Source organism: Ranitomeya imitator, chromosome 1 (genome assembly GCF_032444005.1).
Source record: "Ranitomeya imitator isolate aRanImi1 chromosome 1, aRanImi1.pri, whole genome shotgun sequence".
NCBI lineage: Eukaryota > Metazoa > Chordata > Amphibia > Anura > Dendrobatidae > Ranitomeya > Ranitomeya imitator.
In genome coordinates, this window is record NC_091282.1 from 955171965 (window position 1) to 955195433 (window position 23469).

Consider the following 23469-nt stretch of genomic DNA (forward strand, 5'->3'; position numbering starts at 1 on the left):
ACATAAAAAAGGAAGATTTGTACTGCCACTGAGTGCATCTGCGTCAGTCCTGTTTGTGGCATCTGTCATCCACTTTCTGCCACTCAAACTGTAGTGTAATACTGTGGGCCTGATTTTCCCAGCATTCTCACACAACTATAAAGGGAGATTTAAGCGCACAACAAGTTTTCGTACACCTTATAACTGGTTTTACAGTACCATATAACGTTTGTTAGTTTGGTTACATTTTTCCAAGAATAAGAAAGTCTGGTGGAAGAGGTCATGGCCGTGGGCGGTCATTGCCAGCTGGTAATGATGGTAGTGGTGGTGGAGCATCAGATGGTCGTGGGAAAAGCAATATAGCACCTAAGTCTCGAGTTGTTGAGCCAGCGTCATCGTCTGGATACACAAGGCCTCGAACGCTCCCTTTTCTGGGAGTAGAAAAACCGCTTTTAAAGCCGGAGCAGCAGGAACAAGTTTTGACTTTCCTTGCTGACTCTGCCTCTAGCTCTTTCGCCTCCTCTTCGGAAAGTGCAAAATTTAAAAGCAGTGCGTCGTCAGTGGATGCTCACGGTCAGGAACAAGTCACTTCCTTGTGTCCTTCACCCAGAACAACAGAGAAGGATGCGTCAGGCGACACAACAGGTTACTTCATGGAGCTCTTTAGACATACCGTGCCTGGGTTAGAAAGGGAAATTGTTAGCAGGCCATGCCCATTACAAGATGAATCGGACATGGATTGCAAAGATGCACAGCCACAGCCAGATTATTATGCTGTTCCATTGACTCAGATCACAACATTGCCCTCTCAGTGTACTGAGCCAGAATCTGACCCTGATGAGAATATTGGGCGCATCAGGAATGCTGTAGCCCCGGCTTACACGGTGACACAGAGGAAGGTGCACAGGACATAGAAGAGGAGGTGATAGATGACCCAGTTGTTGACCCCGATTGGCAGCCATTGGGGGAACAGGGTGCCGCCGGCAGGAGCTCTTAAGCAGAGGAGGAGGAGCCGCAGCAGGCATCAACATTGCAACAGCTTTCATGAGAAAGGCCCGTATCTGGCCAAAAACGTGTGTCAAAACAAAAAAACAGTTGTAGGACAGCATGGCCATCCGGATAAAGTAGCTCAGTGTGCAATGCCTGAAAAGGTATCCGATAGTAGGAAGAGTGCAGTCTGGCAATTTTTTAAACAAGGACCTTCAGCAGAGGTCAGAATGTGAAAAATCTAAATACAAGTTGCATGCGTAGACATTTAACCACCATGCACTTGCAAGCCTGGACTAACTACCAAACGTCCCATAACGTTGTTGCACCCTCTCACAATGAAGCTAGTCAGCAAGGCTACATTCCTTCCCTCACTGTAAGCCCACCGTTTACGACACCACCTACAGCAAATGTGGAGGTTTCGTCGAAAGGCCAAAGCAGTCAGGGAATCACCAGGTACGTGGTAGGAAACACTGTATGTAGGCCAAATGCAAGAATACCATCACCAACCCTCTCTCAGTCTGCCAAGTTCACCACCACCCCCGCTAGTTCCACCATATGCAGCTCTCCAGTCCAGCTCACCCTACAAGAGACTCTCGTTAAGGTACTGTCACACTAGACGATATCGCTAGCGATCCGTGACGTTGCAGCGTCCTCGCTAGCGATATCGTCCAGTGTGACAGGCAGCAGCGATCAGGCCCCTGCTGGGAGATCGCTGGTCGGGGAAGAAAGTCCAGAACTTTATTTCGTCGCTGGACTCCCCGTAGACATCGCTGAATCGGCGTGTGTGACACCGATTCAGCGATGTCTTCACTGGTAACCAGGGTAAACATCGGGTAACTAAGCGCAGGGCCGCGCTTAGTAACCCCATGTTTACCCTGGTTACCAGCGTAAAAAAACAAACAGTACATACTTACATTCAGCTGTCTGTCCCTTGCCGTCTGGTTCCTGCACTGACTGCTGGCCGTAAAGTGAAAGCAGAGCACAGCCACAGCGGTGAGTCACCGCTGTGTGACTCACCGCTGTGCTGTGCTTTCACTTTCACTTTACGGCCAGCAGTCAGTGCAGGAACCAGACGGCAAGGGACAGACAGCTGAATGTAAGTATGTACTGTTTGTTTTTTTACGCTGGTAACCAGGGTAAACATCGGGTTACTAAGCGCGGCCCTGCGCTTAGTTACCCGATGTTTACCCTGGTTACCGGGGACCTCGGATCGTTGGTCGCTGGAGAGCTGTCTGTGTGACAGCTCTCCAGCGACCAAACAGCGACGCTGCAGCGATCCGGATCGTTGTCGGTATCGCTGCAGCGTCGCTAAGTGTGACGGTACCTTTAGGAAAAGGAAGTACTCATCCTCTCATTCGCGTACACAGGGTTTGAACGCCCACATTGCTAGACTAATCTCGTTAGAGATGATGCCATACCGGTTAGTTGAAAGCAAAGCTTTCAAAGCCCTGATGGACTACGCAGTACCACGCTACGACCTACCCAGTCGACACTTCTTTGCGAGAAAAGCCATCCCAGCCCTCCACTAGCATGTAAAAGACCGCATTGTCCATGCACTCAGGCAATCTGTCAGTAGAAAGGTGCACCTCACAACAGATGCGTGGACCAGTAGGCATGGCCAGGGACGTTACGTGTCCATCACGGCACACTGGGTTAATGTGGTGGATGCAGGGTCCACAGGGGACAGCCATATTGGGACAGTTCTGCCTAGCCCACGGTCTAGGAAAGAGTTGGCTGTAGGCGTTCGCCTCCCCCTTCTCCTCCTCCTCCTCCTCATCCTCCAGCAGAAGCAAGAGCTCGTCCACAGACCGCAGTCGCACGACCACTCCATCCGCAGCTGCCACTGTTGCACACGAGGTGTCCCATTATGGAACAGCTAGTGGCAAGCGTCAGCAGGCTGTGTTGGAATGAAGTGTTTGGGCGACAACAGACACACCACGGAAGTTCTGTCTGAGTTCTTGCAGCAAGAAACTCAGTCATGGCTGGGCATTGTACATCTTGAGGCAGGCAAGGTAGTCAGTGATAACAAAAGGAATTTTATGGCTGCCATAGCCCTTTCACAACTGAAACACATTCCTTGCCTGGCTCACACCTTGAACCTGGTGGTGCAGTGCTTTCTGAAAAGTTATCCGGGGTTACCCGACCTGCTCCTGAAGGTGCGCAGACTTTGCTCGCACATCCGCCGTTCGCCCGTACACTCCAGCCGTATGCAGAACCATCAGCGATCTTTGAAGCTTCCCCAGCACCGCCTAATAATCGACGTTGCAACAAGGTGGAACTCCACACTGCACCTGCTTCAGAGGCTGTGTGAACAGAGGCGTGCTGTTATGTATTTGTGGGAGGATACACATACACGGGCAGGCAGTTGGATGGCAGACATGGAGTTGTCAGGTGTGCAGTGGTCGAAGCTACAAGATCTGTGTCAAGACCTTCAGTGTTTTGAGAAATGCACACGCGTGGTTAGTGCAGACGACGCCATCATAAGCATGGGCATCCCCCTAATGCGTCTGCTGATGCAAAGTTTGACGCACATAAAGGAGCAGGCATCTGCAGCCAAGGACGAGGGAAGCCTTGATGACAGTCAGCTATTGTCTGGTCAGGGAAGTCAACTGGATGAGGTGGCGGGCGAAGAGGAGGACGACGAGGAGGATGATGGGGATGAATATTTTTTGGATGAGGAAGCTTCTCAGGGGGCAATAGAAACTGGTGGCGTTGCAAGGTCAGGTTCAGGGTTTTTGAGGGAGACAAGTGATGTTGATTTGCCAGAAAGTGCTCCTCAACCCAGCACAAGCAGTAAATTGACACCTGGAACATTGGCCCACATGGCGGATTATGCCTTGCGTATCCTAAAAAGGGACCCCCGCATTATAAATATGATGACCGATGACGATTACTGGTTGGCCTGCCTCCTGGATCCACGCTATAAAGAGAAATTGCAAAATATCATGCCACATGAGAACCTTGAGCAAATATTGGCAACCAAACAAGCAACTCTTGTAGACCGTTTGATTCAGGCATTCCCAGCACACAGCGGCGGTGATGGTTCTCACACGAGCTGCAGGGAGCAACATGGCAGAGGTGTTAGGGGTGCACAAATCAGAAGTGGCGTTGGACAGAGGGGTTTTCTGACCAGGTTGTGGAGTGATTTCGCAATGACCGCAGACTGGACAGGTACTGCAGCATCAATTCAAAGTGACAGGAGACAACATTTGTCCAGTATGGTTACTAACTATTTATCAACCCTTATCGATGTTCTCCCTCAACCGTCATTCCCATTTGATTACTGGGCATCCAAAATAGATACCTGGCCTGAATTGGCAGAATATGCATTGCAGGAGCTTGCTTGCCCAGCAGCTAGTGTGCTATCAGAAAGAGTCTTCAGTGCTGCTGGTTCAATACTGACCGAAAAAAGGAGTCGTCTGACTACCCAAAATGTTGATGATCTAACCTTCATTAAAATGAACCAATCATGGATTTCTAATTATTTTGCCCCACCTTTCCCGGCTGACACCTAGCTTTCCTGTAAAAAGGTCTTGCTTTTGGACTGGTCTTACTAACTGTTCCAATTTCTCCATTTGCAGCTGCTGTATGTCCAGCATACAACATTTTTACACCTCCCTAAGTGGGCTGACTCCCCCCACAGGACCGTGGTCACCACTTGGCGCAAGCACCCGTGAGAGTGCCGTTTGTCTGAAGAGGTGGGTGTGCCCACTTTTGGGCGACGGCACTGGCACAGTCTCCCTCATAGTACAATGAAGTGTCTCTGGCGGTGGTGGTGCGCACCCAACATCAGACACACCATTGTAACATGAGGGGCCCTGGGCCTGTATCGCCGGCCATGAGAGAGTGTCCCCCCAAGCTCAAACAGTGCTCTACCACTTGCAAAATTATCTCTCACTGCTCCACAACTGTTTAGTCTATGCGGTTAAATCCTTCTATGGCACTGCCAAAACCAATTTGTTGACATATATGATGCTAGTAAAAATATTCTGGGGCCCTGTCCTACATTTACACCAGCTAATACTTTGCGCCAAATAACAATGTCTGAAAGTCAGCAGAGGAGCCCACCCCTGTACCAAACCAAAGTATGCCACCTGTCAGGATTCCCTGACCGCTGCCACCAATTTGTCACGATTCACACTGTGACCGTCACCCCTACGTCACGGGTCGGGGTGACTTTAGGCCAACAGACGGCTGTCACATGTGCAGGGGGCTTATCTTAGTTATCCCTCCACTGCTAACAATGCGATGAAAAAAACACACACAAGGCTATTGACCTCTTAGTTTACAGCAGGGGCTTATTCTAGGTATTCCACTGCTCTTCAATATACCACAAACTGCAGGGATTTATGTATATCCCGCTTACAGTTCCACTTAACACTTGCAGCTCTCTGGCGCCCCCCTTACTCTCAGGTCAGATTAGGTACTGCACCCTGGGTTATTAGTCGCCAGACAGGCTGCCTGCTAGGTACTGGCTATTGGGCACGCTGCAGCAACGCAATAAACTACTCCCACTCAGGCAGGAACAATATTTATCAACGGCGCAGTCGCTACAACATACCCCAAAAGTCTGCACACGGTTGCTGCCACCAGCTTCGATTAAACGGGTCCGAAGCTAACCCAACACAGTAGCGTATTTCCCTTCAGAAGACTTAGGGTACGTATAGAGCATGGAGACAGAACTAGTATATTAATTATTATACTCCATAAAGTTTCAGGCAGTGTTTTGCATTGATTTGTCTTTTTCCTCGGCTTTCCATCCTCAGACAAATGGCCAAACCGAACGAACTAATCAGACTTTGGAAACATATCTGAGATGCTTTGTTTCTGCTGATCAGAATGATTGGGTGTCCTTTTTGCCTTTGGCTGAGTTTGCCCTTAATAATCGGGCCAGCTCGGCTACTTGGTTTCGCCGTTTTTCTGCAATTCTGGTTTCCATCCTCGTATCTCTTCAGGGCAGGTTGAGTCTTCGGATTGTCCTGGTGTAGATACTGTGGTGGATAGGTTGCAGCAGATTTGGACTCATGGGGTGGACAATTTGACATTGTCCCAGGAGAAGGCTCAACGTTTCGCTAACCGCCGGCGCTGTGTGGGTCCCCGACTTCGTGTTGGGGATTTGGTTTGGTTGTCGTCTCGTTATATTCCTATGAAGGTTTCCTCTCCTAAATTTAAGCCTCGTTTCATTGGTCCGTATAAGATTTCTGAGGTTCTCAATCCTGTGTCGTTTCGTTTGACCCTTCCAGCTTCTTTTGCCATCCATAATGTATTCCATAGGTCATTGTTGCGGAGATACGTGGCGCCTGTGGTTCCATCCGTTGATCCTCCTGCCCCGGTGTTGGTTGAGGGGGAATTGGAGTATGTGGTGGAGAAGATTTTGGATTCTCGTATTTCGAGACGGAAACTCCAGTACCTGGTCAAGTGGAAGGGTTATGGTCAGGAAGATAATTCCTGGGTCTTTGCCTCCGATGTTCATGCTGTTGATCTGGTTTGTGCCTTTCATTTGGCTCATCCTGGTCGGCCTGGGTCTCTGGTGAGGGTTCGGTGACCCCTCCTCAAGGGGGGGGTACTGTTGTGAATTCTGTTGTCAAGCTCCCTCCTGTGGTCATGAATGGTACTTCGGCTGGTTCTGTCCATGGGCTTCCTCTGGTGGTTGTGAGTGGAGCTGCGGCTTCTGAGTTTCCTTCCACAGGTGACGAGGTTAATTCGTTAGCTGGCTGCTCTATTTAACTCCACTTAGATCATTGCTCCATGCCACCTGTCAATGTTCCAGTATTGGTCTAGTTCTCTCCTGGATCGTCCTTGTGACCTGTCTTCCCAGCAGAAGCTAAGTTCCTGCTTGTTTTTCTCTGGTTTGCTATTTTTCTGTCCAGCTTGCTATTTTGATTTTTGTCTTGCTTGCTGGAAGCTCTGGGACGCAGAGGGAGCGCCTCCGCACCGTGAGTCGGTGCGGAGGGTCTTTTTGCGCCCTCTGCGTGGTCTTTTTGTAGTTTTTTGTGCTGACCGCAAAGTTACCTTTCCTATACTCTGTCTGTTCAGTAAGTCGGGCCTCACTTTGCTAAATCTATTTCATCTCTGTGTTTGTAATTTTCATCTTTACTCACAGTCATTATATGTGGGGGGCTGCCTTTTCCTTTGGGAAATTTCTCTGAGGCAAAGTAGGCTTTATTTTTCTATCTCTAGGGCTAGCTAGTTTCTTAGGCTGTGTCGAGTTGCATAGGGAGCGTTAGGAGCAATCCACGGCTATTTCTAGTGTGTGTGATAGGATTAGGGATTGCGGTCAGCAGAGTTCCCACGTCTCAGAGCTCGTCCTATATTATTAGTAACTATCAGGTCATTCCGTGTGCTCTTAACCACCAGGTCCATTATTGTCCTTACCACCAGGTCATAACAGAGGATGTGTGATGAATATATGGGCATGGGACTGTGGGATGAAGAACATGTATGATGGGTATATGGGCATATAACTATGGGATGGGGGATGTGTGATGGGTATATGGGCCCGGGACTATGGGATGGAGGATATGTATGATGGGTGTATGGGAACATAACTATGGGATGTAGGATGTGTGATGTGTTTATGGGTACGGGACTATGGGATGGAAGGTAAGCATGATGGGCATATGAGCATGATACTATGGAATGGAGGATATGTATGATGGGTATATCGGCACAGAACTATGGGATGGAGGATATGTGAATGGTATATGGGCACAGGATCTTGGGATGAAGGATATGTACGATGTGCATATGGGCAATGGACTATAGGATGGAGGATGTGTATGATGGGTATATGGGCACGGGAAAATGGGATGGAGGATGTGTGATGGGTGTATGGGCACAAGAGTATGGGATGGAGGATATGCATCATGGGTATATGGGCACGGAACTATAAGATAGAGGATGTGTGATGGGTATATGGGCACGGGTCTATGGGACGGAGGATATGTATGATCGGTATATGGGCACGGGACTATGGGATGGAATATGGGTATATGGGCATGGGACTATGGAATGGAGGATGTGTGATTTGTATATGTCACGGGACTATGGGATGGAGGATATGCATTATGTGCATATGGGCACGGGATTATAGGATGGAGGATGTGTATGATGGGTATATAGGCACGGGACTATGGAATGGAGGATGCGTATGATGGGTATATGAGCATGGGACTATGGGATGGGGGATATATATTATGGGTATATGGGCACAGGACTATGGGATGGAGGAGGATATGTATGACATGTATATGGGCATGGCACTATGGGATGGAGGATGTGTATGATGGTATATGGGCACGGGACTATGGGATGGAGAATATATATGATCGGTATATGGGCACGGGACTATGGGATGGAATATGGGTATATGGGCATGGGACTATGGAATGGAGGATGTGTATGATGGTATATGGGCACGGGACTATGGGATGGAGGATATGTCTGATGGGCAAATGGGCACGGGACTATAGAAAGGAGAATAATCATTATCATTTGTTATTACTAACCACAGTTAGTTACAATGCCCGGGCAACGCCGGGCTCATCAGCTAGCCTACATATATAAAAATGAGTGTATGTGTTTGTTTATCAACTATGATGTCTTAATGGTTGCCATGGTGATGATGATATCATAAAGGTTGCCATGGCTTAGATCATGTCATAATGGTTACCTTGGTGATGATGATATCATAATAGGTTACAATGGTGATGTCATAATGGATGCTATGGTGACAATGTCATAATAGATTGTAATGGTGATGGTGTCATGGTTGCCATGGTGACAATGATGTCATAATAAGTTGCCATAGTGACGATGATGTCAGAATGGTTGCCATGGCGAAGATCATGTCATAATGGGTGTATGGGCAAAGAACTATGGGATGAAGCAAGTGTGATTTGCATATGGGCATGGTACTATGGGATGGAGGGTATGTATGATAAGTATATGAGCATGGGACTATGGATTGGAGGATATGTCTGATGGGTATATGGGGATGGGACTATGGATGGAGGATATATATGATGGGTAAATGGGCACGGGACTATGGGATGTAGGATATGTGATGCGTATATGCGCATGGGGCTATTGGATGAAGGATGTGTATGATGGGTATATGGGCATGGGACTATGGGATCGGGGATGTGTATGATGGGTATATGGGCACAGGACTATGGGATGGAGGATATGTATGATGGATATATGGGCACGGGATAATGGGATGGAGGATAATCATTATAATATATATAAAAAAATATATATATAAAATTAGTCTATGTGTGTGTATCAACGATGATGTCCTAATGGTTGCCATGGCGATGATGATATCATAAAGGTTGCAATAGCGAAGATAATGTCATAATGGTTACCATGGTGACAATGATGTCATAAAAGGTTGCAATGGAGATGTCATAATGGATGCTATGGTGACAATGTCAGAATAGATTGTAATGGTGATGGTTATGTCATGGTTGCCATGGTGACAATGATGTCATAATAAGTTGCAATAGTGACGATGATGTCAAAATGGTTGCCATGGCGAAGATGATGTCATAATGGGTATATGGGCACAGAACTATGGGATGAAGGAAGTGTGATTCGCATATGGGCACGCGACTATGGGATGGAGGGTATGCATGATGGGTATATGAGCATGGGACTATGGAGTGGAGTATATGTCTGATGGGTATATGGGGACGGGACTATGGGATGGAGGATATGTATGATGGGTAAATGGGCATGAGGCTATGGGATGGAGGATATGTATGATAGATATATGGGCACAGAAATATGGGATGGAGGATGTGTGATGGGTATATGGGCATGGGACTATGGGATGGAGGATGTGTATGATGGTATATGGGCACAGGTCTATGGGATGGAGGATATGTATGATGGTTACATGGCAAGGGACTATGGGATGGAGGATGTGTGATGGGTATATGGGCACGGGACTATGGGGTGAAGGATATGTATGATGGGTATATGGGCACAGAACTATGGGATGGAGGATGTGTGAATGGTATATGGGCACAGGATCTTGGGATGAAGGATATGTATGATGAGTATATGGGCAATGGACTATGGGATGGAGGATGTGTATGATGGGTATATGGGCATAGGAAAATGGGATGGAGGATGTGTGATGGGTGTATGGGAACAAGACTATGGGATGGAGGATATGTATCATGGGTTTATGGGCACGGAACTATAAGATAGAGGATGTGTGATGGGTATATGGGCACGGGTCTATGGGACGGAGGATATGTATGATCGGTATATGGGCATGGGACTATGAGATGGAATATGGGTATATGGGCATGGGACTATGGGATGGAGGATGTGTATGATGGCTATATGGGAACGTGAATATGGGATGAAGGATGTGTATGATGGGTATATGGGCACGGGACTATGGGATGGAGGATATGTATGATGAGCAAATGGGCACGGGACTATGAGATGGAGGATAATCATTATCATTTGTTATTACTAACCACAGTTAATTACTATGCCCAGGCAACGCCGGGGTCTTCAGCTAGTCTATATATATAAAAATGAGGGGATGTGATTGTGTATCAACTATGATGTCTTAATGGTTGCCATGGCGATGATGATATCATAAAGGTTGCCATGGCGAAGATCATATCATAATGGTTACCATAGCGATGATTATGTTATAATAAGTTGCAATGGTGATGTCATAAGGGTTGCTATGGTGACAATGTCATAATAGGTTGTAATGGTGATGGATATGTCATAATGGTTGCCATGGTGACAATGATGTCATAATAAGTTGGCATAGTGACGATGATGTCAGAATGGTTGCCATGGCGAAGATCATGTCATAATGGGTATATGGGCACAGAACTATGGGATGGAGGATGTGTGATGAATATATGGGCATGGTACTGTGGGATGAAGAACATGTATGATGGGTATACGGGCAATGGACTATGGGATGGAGGATGTGTGATGGGTATATGGGCATGGAACTATAGGATGGAGGATATGTATGATGGGTATATGGGCACATTACTATAGGCTGGGGGATGTGTGATGGGTATATGGGCCCCGGACTATGGGATGGAGGATATGTATGATGGGTGTATGGGAACATAACTATGGGATGTAGGATGTGTGATGTGTATATGGGCACAGAAATATGGGATGGAGGATGTGTGATGGGTATATGGGCATGGGACTATGGGATGGAAGGTATGTATGATGGGCATATGAGCATAATACTATGGAATGGAGGATATGTATGATGGGTATATCGGCACAGAACTATGGGATGAAGGATGTGTGAATGGTATATGGGCACAGGATCTTGGGATGAAGGATATGTATGATGGGTATATGGGCATGGGAAAATGGGATGGAGGATGTGTGATGGGTGTATGGGCACATGACTATGGGATGGAGGATATGTATCATGGGTATATGGGCATGGAGCTAAAGGATAGAGGATGTGTGATGGGTATATGGGCACGGGTCTATGGGTCGGAGGATATGTAAGATCGGTATATGGGCATGGGACCATGGGATGAAATATGGGTATATGGGCATGGGACTATGAAATGGAGGATGTGTGTGATAGGTGTATGAGGACGGGATTGTGGGAAGGAGGATGTGTGATTTGTATATGTTCACGGGACTATGGGATGGAGGATATGCATTATGTGCATATGGGCACAGGACTATAGGATGGAGGATGTGTATGATGGGTATATAGGCACGGGACTATGAAATGGAGGATGCGTATGATGGGTATATGAGCATGGGCCTATGGGATGGGGGATATATATTATGAGTATATGGGCACAGGACTATGGGATGGAGGAGGATATGTATGACATGTATATGGGCATGGCACTATGGGATGGAGGATGTGTATGATTGTATATGGGCACGGGACTATGGGATGGAGAATATATATGATCGGTATATGGGCACGGGACTATGGGATGGAATATGGGTATATGGGCATGGGACTATGGAATGGAGGATGTGTATGATGGTATATGGGCACGGGACTATGGGATGGAGGATATGTCTGATGGGCAAATGGGCACGGGACTATAGAATGGAGAATAATCATTATCATTTGTTATTACTAACCACAGTTAGTTACAATGCCCGGGCAACGCCGGGCTCATCAGCTAGCCTATATATCTAAAAATGAGTGTATGTGTTTGTTTATCAAGTATGATGTCTTAATGGTTGCCATGGTGATGATGATATCATAAAGGTTGCCATGGCTTAGATCATATCATAATGGTTACCATGGTGATGATGATGTCACAATAGGTTACAAGGGTGATGTCATAATGGATGCTATGGTGACAATGTCATAATAGATTGTAATGGTGATGGTGTCATGGTTGCCATGGTGACAATGATGTCATAATAAGTTGCCATAGTGACGATGATGTCAGAATGGTTGCCATGGTGAAGATCATGTCATAATGGGTGTATGGGCAAAGAACTATGGGATGAAGGAAGTGTGATTTGCATATGGGCATGGTACTATGGGATGGAGGGTATGTATGATAAGTATATGAGCATGGGACTATGGATTGGAGGATATGTCTGATGGGTATATGGGGATGGGACTATGGATGGAGGATATATATGATGGGTAAATGGGCACGGGACTATGGGATGTAGGATATGTGATGCGTATATGCGCATGGGGCTATTGGATGAAGGATGTGTATGATGGGTATATGGGCATGGGACTATGGGATCGGGGATGTGTATGATGGGTATATGGGCACAGGACTATGGGATGGAGGATATGTATGATGGGTATATGGGCACGGGATAATGGGATGGAGGATACGTATGATGGATATATGGGCACGGGATAATGGGATGGAGGATAATCATTATAATTTGTTATAACTAACCACAGTTAGTTATTATGCCCGGGCAACGCCTGGCTCTTCAGCTAGTCTATATATATAAAAATTAGTCTATGTGTGTGTATCAACGATGATGTCCTAATGGTTGCCATGGCGATGATGATATCATAAAGGTTGCAATAGCGAAGATAATGTCATAATGGTTACCATGGTGACAATGATGTCATAAAAGGTTGCAATGGAGATGTCATAATGGATGCTATGGTGACAATGTCAGAATAGATTGTAATGGTGATGGTTATGTCATGGTTGCCATGGTGACAATGATGTCATAATAAGTTGCCATAGTGACGATGATGTCAAAATGGTTGCCATGGCGAATATGATGTCATAATGGGTATATGGGCACAGAACTATGGGATGAAGGAAGTGTGATTCGCATATTGGCACGCGACTATGGGATGGAGGGTATGCATGATGGGTATATGAATGGGACTATGGAATGGAGTTTATGTCTGATGGGTATATGGGGACGGGACTATGGGATGGAGGATATGTATGATGGGTAAATGGGCATGAGGCTATGGGATGGAGGATATGTATGATAGATATATGGGCACAGAAATATGGGATGGAGGATGTGTGATGGGTATATGGGCATGGGACTATGGGATGGAGGATGTGTATGATGGTATATGGGCACGGGTCTATGGGATGGAGGATATGTATGATGGTTACATGGCAAGGGACTATGGGATGGAGGATGTGTGATGGGTATATGGGCACGGGACTATGGGGTGGAGGATATGTATGATGGGTATATGGGCACAGAACTATGGGATGGAGGATGTGTGAATGGTATATGGGCACAGGATTTTGGGATGAAGGATATGTATGATGAGTATATGGGCAATGGACTATGGGATGGAGGATGTGTATGATGGGTATATGGGCATGGGAAAATGGGATGGAGGATGTGTGATGGGTGTATGGGAACAAGACTATGGGACGGAGGATATGTATCATGGGTTTATGGGCATGGAACTATAAGATAGAGGATGTGTGATGGGTATATGGGCACGGGTCTATGGGATGGAATATGGGTATATGGGCATGGGACTATGGGATGGAGGATGTGTGATGGCTATATGGGCACGGGACTTTTGAATTGAAGATGTGTGTAATGGGTATATGGGCATGGGACTATGGGATGGAGGATGTGTATGATGGCTATATGGGAACGCGAATATGGGATGAAGGATGTGTATGATGGGTATATGGGCACGGGACTATGGGATGGAGGATATGTATGATGAGCAAATGGGCACGGGACTATGAGATGGAGGATAATCATTATCATTTGTTATTACTAACCACAGTTAATTACTATGCCCAGGCAACGCCGGGGTCTTCAGCTAGTCTATATATATAAAAATGAGGGGATGTGATTGTGTATCAACTATGATGTCTTAATGGTTGCCATGGCGATGATGATATCATAAAGGTTGCCATGGCGAAGATCATATCATAATGGTTACCATAGTGATGATTATGTTATAATAAGATGCAATGGTGAGGTCATAAGGGTTGCTATGGTGACAATGTCATAATAGGTTGTAATGGTGATGGATATGTCATAATGGTTGCCATGGTGACAATGATGTCATAATAAGTTGGCATAGTGACGATGATGTCAGAATGGTTGCCATGGCGAAGATCATGTCATAATGGGTATATGGGCACAGAACTATGGGATGGAGGATGTGTGATGAATATATGGGCATGGTACTATGGGATTGAGGGTATGTATGATAAGTATATGAGCATGGGACTATGGATTCGAGGATATGTCTGATGGGTATATGGGGATGGGACTATGGATGGAGGATATATATGATGGGTAAATGGGCACGGGACTATGGGATGTAGGATATGTGATGCATATATGCGCATGGGGCTATTGGATGAAGGATGTGTATGATGGGTATATGGGCATGGGACTATGGGATCGGGGATGTGAATGATGGGTATATGGGCACAGGACTATGGGATGGAGGATATGTATGATGGGTATATGGGCACGGGATAATGGGATGGAGGATACGTATGATGGATATATGGGCACGGGATAATGGGATGGAGGATAATCATTATAATTTGTTATAACTAACCACAGTTAGTTATTATGCCCGGGCAACGCCTGGCTCTTCAGCTAGTCTATATATATAAAAATTAGTCTATGTGTGTGTATCAACGATGATGTCCTAATGGTTGCCATGGCGATGATGATATCATAAAGGTTGCAATAGCGAAGATAATGTCATAATGGTTACCATGGTGACAATGATGTCATAAAAGGTTGCAATGGAGATGTCATAATGGATGTGTCATGCCGTTGCTGCCGCCGCCTCTCCCCACTGCAGCTCGCCGGGTGCGCGCGCGCGTCACATTCAGCTCTGCGCATGCGCACATCTGATTCCTATGTTGGCGCTCTTTCCTGTCCTCTCCGTCATCCTGGAGGACTGTAACCCGGAAGTAGCTCCCATGCTGCTATGTAAACTGCTTCCTGCTGCTTCTCTGTGCCTGATGTTCATTTGTGTTTACAAGTGCTTCTGGCCACCTGTGGTCTCTGTGCGTTCCTAGCTCTCTGACTTTGGGTGTCCCCCGCCCTCTGCAGTGCCTGCCTGTTTCCTGTGTTCCTGCCTTGTTCCTTCAGTTCCTTTTCCTCTGCGGTACCTGCCCGGCTCCTATATCTTTTCCTTGCTCCCGTCAGCCTCAGTGTCTCCATATTGTCCTGCCAGCCTCCGTGCCTCCGTAGCGTTCCCATCTTCTCCCTTGTCTCAGTAGTTCCTTTCTGTTCCCTCTTTCCCTTTGTGCCTGCTGTGTACCCATCTGATCTCAGTCGACCCTCCAGCTTCCGTGGCGATAGTCCCTCACGGGCCTGCCCCTAACTCTCCCTGTATAGGGGGCGGTCCACCTGGTCAGCTCGTCCGAGAGGGGTTCGTCATCACGGTCCAGTGGGTCCACTCTCCATTTTTCACTGTTTTGAATCTACATGCTCTAATAGGACTGCACTCAGGTGACATCCGAGTGCAGCCAGATTCTTACAGCGTCACAGTAACATCAGGCCATGGACCCCGCTGGAGTCTCCGCCACTCAGAAGGAGTTACTCTTTTTGCGTGAAAACCAGACTAGGATCATGTCATTTTTAAAGAATATGGAGTCTCGCCTAGCGGCTTTACAGCCTTCTGATCCTGGTATTGCTCCGCAGTTGGTTGCCCTTCAGCAGGAGCTAGGTCAACAATGGGACACTCGGTCCCATATTTTGAATTTTATGGCCTCCATTAATGATCGGCTTCTCTCCCTCCAGAATGTGGCCTCTGTTTCCACTCCTGTCTCTGCGCCACAACCCTCGCCCCGACTTGCTAGACCTCCTCGGTATGGTGGGGATTCTAAAGCGTGCCGCGGCTTTCTTAATCAATGCCAGTTGCATTTTGAATTGTCTCCGCTACTTTATCCTACCGACCGAGCTAAGGTTGCTTTTATAGTATCCCATTTGGAGGGTGAGGCTTTGGCGTGGGTTAATCCCCTCTGGGAGCGTGATGATCCTTTGGTCTCCCAACTCAATCCGTTCCTGGATACCTTCCGTAAGGTTTTTGATGAACCTGGTCGTCTGGTCTCTACCACTGAGTCCCTCTTTAACCTTTACCAGGGTACTCTCTCAGTTACCCAGTACGCCATCCGTTTCCGGACTCTGTCCTCAGACCTTGGGTGGAATAATGAGGCTTTGGTTGGAGCGTTTTGGCGTGGTTTGTCTTCACGGATTAAGGATGAGTTGGCGGGACAGGACACTCCCACCTCTTTGGATGATCTTATCTCCTTGGCCATACGCATTGATCTGCGCTTTCAGGAGCGCACTCGTGAGCTTGCCAGAGAGAGGAGACCTCTTCGCCAGACCACTGTTGCTCGAGAAACTTCTTTTTCTCAAGCAGCCCCGGTGGCTTCTTCATCTTCTACTGAACCCATGCAGGTCGATCGCCTTAAGTCTTCTGAGCAACGCCGCAAGGAGAGACTCGCACAAGGTCTTTGTTTTTACTGTGGCAGTGCCTCTCATCTCTTACGCGCTTGTCCTCAGAAGCCGGGAAATGCATCCGCCTAGGACAGGTAAGAGAGGCCTTCCTAGGTGGTTATGATTCCTCTACGCCTCTGGTTTTGTCTGTTATTCTACATTTAGGTTCCCGTCACTTTTCTCTGGAGGCTTATGTTGATTCAGGAGCGGCTGGGAACTTTGTTCAGCTCGAGGTTGTTAACAGGCTTGGGATACCTGTTAGACCCTTGGAGACTCCTAGACAAATAGCTTCCGTCGATGGTCAGCCTTTGCGGGAGACCGTCAACTTGGTTACGGAGGAAGTCGAACTTCAGATTGGAGCTCTTCATCGTGAGAAACTGGCCTTTTATGTTTTACCTTCTTTGTCTCATTCTTTCCTTTTGGGTCTTCCTTGGTTGAGAGATCACGAACCCACGCTGGACTGGCGTACTGGAGATGTTCTACGGTGGGGACAGTCTTGTCTGAACAGGTGCCTGCTTCCTGTCAAGCCTGCGTCCTCCTCTCGGTCTGCTTCGGAATCCGTGGGAATTCCTCCTGCCTATTGCGCTTTCTCGGACATCTTTAACAAGAAGGAAGCGGAGATTTTGCCGCCGCACCGCTCTCATGACTGCCCGATAGACCTTGTTCCTGGTTCTACTCCACCTAGGGGTCGTATTTACCCATTGTCTCCTACCGAGACTCAAGCCATGTCCGAATATATTCAAGAGAATCTGGCCAGAGGCTTCATTAGAAAGTCTTCCTCACCTGCAGGAGCTGGGTTCTTCTTCGTTAAAAAGAAGGACGGTTCTCTTCGCCCATGTATAGACTACCGGGGTCTCAACACCATCACGATCAAAAACAAGTACCCACTTCCTCTCATACCAGAACTCTTTGATCGTCTACGTGGAGCAGGAATCTTTACCAAATTGGATCTCAGAGGAGCTTATAATTTGATCCGTATCCGTTCTGGTGACGAGTGGAAGACTGCGTTTAATACCAGAGATGGTCATTATGAATATTTGGTTATGCCATTCGGTTTATGCAATGCACCCGCAGTCTTCCAGGAGTTCGTAAATGATGTTTTTCGGGATCTACTTTACACCTGTGTTGTAGTGTACTTGGACGATATCCTTGTGTTCTCTCCAGATCTGTCTACTCACAGAAGAGATGTACGGCAAGTACTTCAGCGTTTGAGAGAGAATCGGCTGTACGCAAAACTGGAAAAATGTGTCTTCGAACAGTCATCTCTACACTTCTTGGGTTTCATCATTTCCGACGCTGGTTTGTGTATGGATCCGGGAAAAGTTTCTGCCGTGCTCAACTGGCCGCGTCCTCTTGGAGTGAAAGCAATTCAGCGATTTCTTGGATTTGCTAACTACTATCGGCAGTTTATACCTCACTTTTCCTCTCTTTCAGCTCCAATCTCCTCCATGATTCGGAAGGGTGCCAATCCTCATCTGTGGTCGTCTGAGGCCGAAGAGGCTTTCCAGTCCATCAAGCAAGCCTTTGCCTCAGCTCCTATTCTTCATCGTCCAGTGGCCAATAAACCCTTCATCCTTGAAGTAGATGCTTCTGCAATTGGAGCTGGAGCTGTGCTCTCGCAGAAATCCTCTTCTGGTCGTCTTGTGCCCTGTGGTTTTTTCTCAAAGATCTTCTCCTCCTCAGAAAAAAATTATTCCATCGGTGATAAAGAACTTTTGGCAATCAAGTTGGCATTAGAGGAGTGGCGGTACCTCTTAGAAGGGGCTTTACATCGTTTTATAATCTACAGCGATCACAAGAATCTGGCGTATATTCGTTCTGCGCAAAGACTTAATCCTCGGCAGGCCAGGTGGGCCTTGTTTTTCGCCAGGTTTGACTTCGAACTTCGTTTCTTGCCAGGAAATAAAAACTCCAAAGCCGACGCTCTGTCTAGGTCATTCCAGGGGGTGGATTTGGAGGACGAGCCTGCACACATCATTGATCCTGCCAGAGTCATCACAGTTGCTCCAGTCTCTCTCACTTCGTTGCCTCCGGGTAAGACCTTTGTCGCTGAAGGGAACAGGAGACGTGTCTTACTTTGGGGTCACGCCTCCAAACTGGCTGGACATATTGGTTTCAAAAAAACCTTTCGTTTGATCTCTCGTTATTACTGGTGGCCAACGTTGTCTAAGGATGTCCAAAGTTTTGTCGCCTCTTGTCCTTCCTGTGCCAAGAATAAGATTCCCAGGCAACTACCTTCTGGGCTTCTACATCCTTTGCCGGTACCTTCCACTCCGTGGCAACATTTATCTATGGATTTCATCACTGATCTGCCTCATTCTTCTGGTTCCACCGTCATCTTCGTGGTCATGGACCGTTTCTCCAAGATGGCTCATTTCATCGCTCTCCCAGGTTTACCTTCTGCTCCTGAATTGGCAAAGATTTTTGTTCACCATATTTTTCGTCTTCATGGTCTTCCTTTACATATTGTTTCTGACCGAGGTGTTCAATTCACCGCCCGCTTCTGGAGATCCCTCTGCAAATCTATGAACATTTCGCTTGATTTTTCTTCGGCCTACCATCCACAGTCCAATGGCCAGGTGGAACGTACTAATCAGACCTTGGTAACTTATCTCCGTCATTTTTCCAATTCTCATCAGAATGATTGGTCTGACTTACTGCCATGGGCTGAGTGTTCTTACAATAACCATCCCAGCGAAGCCACTAACAAATCTCCATTTTTTATCGTCTACGGTCAACATCCTGGTCTTCCTCTTCCGGTTCCTCCTGTCTCTACTGTACCAGCAGCTGATCTTCTGTCTAGAGAGTTCTCCAGGGTCTGGCAGGAGACCAAGTCCGCCCTTGAGTTGGCTCAAGTTAGGATGAAGAGACATGCGGACAAAAGACGTCTTGATTCTCCTATATTCCATCCTGGGGACAAGGTTTGGGTTTCTTCTAAATTTATCCGTCTCAAAATCCCTTCACATAAGCTGGGTCCTCGCTATATCGGTCCATTCGAAGTTTTGTCTCGTATTAATGACGTTTCTTACAAACTTAAGTTGCCTGCCTCTCTGCGTATTTCTAATTCTTTTCATGTGTCTCTCCTTAAACCTGTAGTTTTTAATCAGTTTCATTCTTCTAACCTTTGTTCTCCTTCGCCTGTTTCCGAGGATGATGTCTTTGAAGTTAGGGACATTTTAGCCATGAAAAAACTTAGAGGGAGAACTTTGTTTTTGGTTGACTGGAAGGGTTTTGGTCCTGAGGAGAGGTCCTGGGAGCCTCGAGAGAACATTCGGGTATTTTGTCCCGGTTTCTTTCTAGTCTTAAAAAGGAGGGGCGTAAAGATGGGGGTACTGTCATGCCGTTGCTGCCGCCGCCTCTCCCCACTGCAGCTCGCCGGGTGCGCGCGCGCGTCGCATTCAGCTCTGCGCATGCGCACATCTGATTCCTCTGTTGGCGCTCTTTCCTGTCCTCTCCGTCATCCTGGAGGACTGTAACCCGGAAGTAGCTCCCATGCTGCTATGTAAACTGCTTCCTGCTGCTTCTCTGTGCCTGATGTTCATTTGTGTTTACAAGTGCTTCTGGCCACCTGTGGTCTCTGTGCGTTCCTAGCTCTCTGACTTTGGGTGTCCCCCGCCCTCTGCAGTGCCTGCCTGTTTCCTGTGTTCCTGCCTTGTTCCTTCAGTTCCTTTTCCTCTGCGGTACCTGCCCGGCTCCTATATCTTTTCCTTGCTCCCGTCAGCCTCAGTGTCTCCATATTGTCCTGCCAGCCTCCGTGCCTCCGTAGCGTTCCCATCTTCTCCCTTGTCTCAGTAGTTCCTTTCTGTTCCCTCTTTCCCTTTGTGCCTGCTGTGTACCCATCTGATCTCAGACGACCCTCCAGCTTCCGTGGCGATAGTCCCTCACGGGCCTGCCCCTAACTCTCCCTGTATAGGGGGCGGTCCACCTGGTCAGCTCGTCCGAGAGGGGTTCGTCATCACGGTCCAGTGGGTCCACTCTCCATTTTTCACTGTTTTGAATCTACATGCTCTAATAGGACTGCACTCAGGTGACATCCGAGTGCAGCCAGATTCTTACAGCGTCACAGGATGCTATGGTGACAATGTCAGAATAGATTGTAATGGTGATGGTTATGTCATGGTTGCCATGGTGACAATGATGTCAAAATGGTTGCCATGGCGAAGATGATGTCATAATGGGTATATGGGCACAGAACTATGGGATGAAGGAAGAGTGATTCGCATATGGGCACTCGACTGTGGGATGGAGGGTATGCATGATGGGTATATGAGCATGGGACTATGGAATGGAGTAAATGTCTGATGGGTATATGGGGACGGGACTATGGGATGGAGGATATGTATGATGGGTAAATGGGCATGAGGCTATGGGATGGAGGATATGTATGATAGATATATGGGCACAGAAATATGGGATGGAGGATGTGTGATGGGTATATGGGGACGGGACCATGGGATGGAGTATATGTATGATAGGTAAATGGGCACAATACTATGGGATGTAGGATGTGGGATGGGAATTTAGGCACGGGACTATGGGATGGAGAATGTGTGATGGGTATCTGGGCACTGGACTATGGGACTATGGGATGGAGAATGTGTGATGGGTATCTGGGCATGGGATTTTAGGATGGAGGATATGTATGATGGGTATATAGGCACATAACTATGGGATGTAGGATGTGTGATGGGTATATGGACCCGGGACTATGGGATGGAGGATATGTATGATGGGTATATGGGCACATAACTATGGGATGGAGGATGTGTGATGTGTATATGGGCACGGGACTATGGGATGGAGGATATGTATGATGGGTATATTGGAACAGAATTATGGGATGGAGGATGTGTGATGTGGATATGGGCATGGGACTATGGGATGGAGAATATGTATGATGGATATATGGGCACAGAAATATGGGATGGAGGATGTGTGATGGTTATATGGGCACGCAACTATGGGATGGAGGGTATAAATACTGGGTATATGGGGACGGGACTATGGGATGGAGGATATGTATGATGGGTAAATGGGCACGGGACTATGGGATGTAGGATGTATGATGGGTATATGGGCACGGGTCTATGGGATGAAGGATGTGTATGATGGGTATATAGGCATGGTACTAAGGTATGGAGGATGTGTGTGATGGGTAAATGGGCACAGGACTATGGAATGGAGGATATGTATGATGGGTATACGGGCACGGGATAATGAGATAGAGGATAATCATTATAATTTGTTATAACTAACCACAGTTAGTTTTTATGCCCGGGCAACGCCTGGCTCTTCAGCTAGTCTATTTATATAAAAATGAGTGTATGTGTGTGTATCAACGATGATGTCCTAATGGTTGCCATGGAGAAGATGATGTCATAATGGGTATATGGGCACAGAACTATGGGATGGAGGATATGTATGATGGGTATATGGGCACGGGATAATTGGATGGAGGATATGTATGATGGATATATGGGCACGGGATAATGGGATGGAGGATAATCATTATAATTTGTTATAACTAACCACAGTTAGATTTTTTGGCCGGGCAACGCCTTGCTCTTCAGCTAGTCTATTTATATAAAAATGAGTGTATGTGTGTGTATCAACGATGATGTCCTAATGGTTGCCATGGAGAAGATGATGTCATAATGGGTATATGGGCACAGAACTATAGGATGGAAGATGTGTGATGGGTATATGGGCACAAGACTATGGGATGAAGGATGTGTGATGGGCTTCTGGGCACAGATTGTGGGATGGAGGATATGTATGGTGGGTATATGGGCATGGGACTATCGAATGGAGGATGTGTATGATGGGTATATTGGCATGGGACTATGGGATGGGGGATATGTAAGATCAGTATATGGGCACCGGACTATGGGATGGAGGATGGGTATATTTGCATGGAACTATTGAAAGGAGGTTGTGTATGATGGTTATATGAGCACGGGACTCTGGGATGGAGAATGTGTGATGGGTATGTGAGCATGGTACTATGGGATGGAGGATATGTATGATGGGTATATGGACACAGAAATATGGAATGGAGGATGTATGATGGGAATATGGGCATGGGACAATGGGATGGAGGATGTGTGATGGGTATATGGGCGTGGGACTACAGGATGGAGAATATGTATTATGGGTATATGGGCACGGAACTATAAGATGGAGGTTGTGTGATGGGTATATGGGAATGGGACTATGGGATGGAGGATGTGTATGATAGGTATATGGGCAAGGGGACTATGGGATGGATGATTTGTATGATGGGTATATGGGCACGGGACTATGAGATAGAGGATAATCATTATAATTTGTTATAAATAGCCACAGCTAGTTAGTTACTATGCCTGGGCAACGCCTGGGTCTTCAGCTAGTCTATATATATAAAAATAAGTGTATGTCTGTGTGCATCAACGATGATGTCCTAATGGTTGCCATGGCGATGATGATATCATAAAGGATGTCATGGCGAAGATATTGTCATAATGGTTACCATGGTGATAATGATGTCATAACAGGTTGCAATGGTGACATCATAATGGTTGC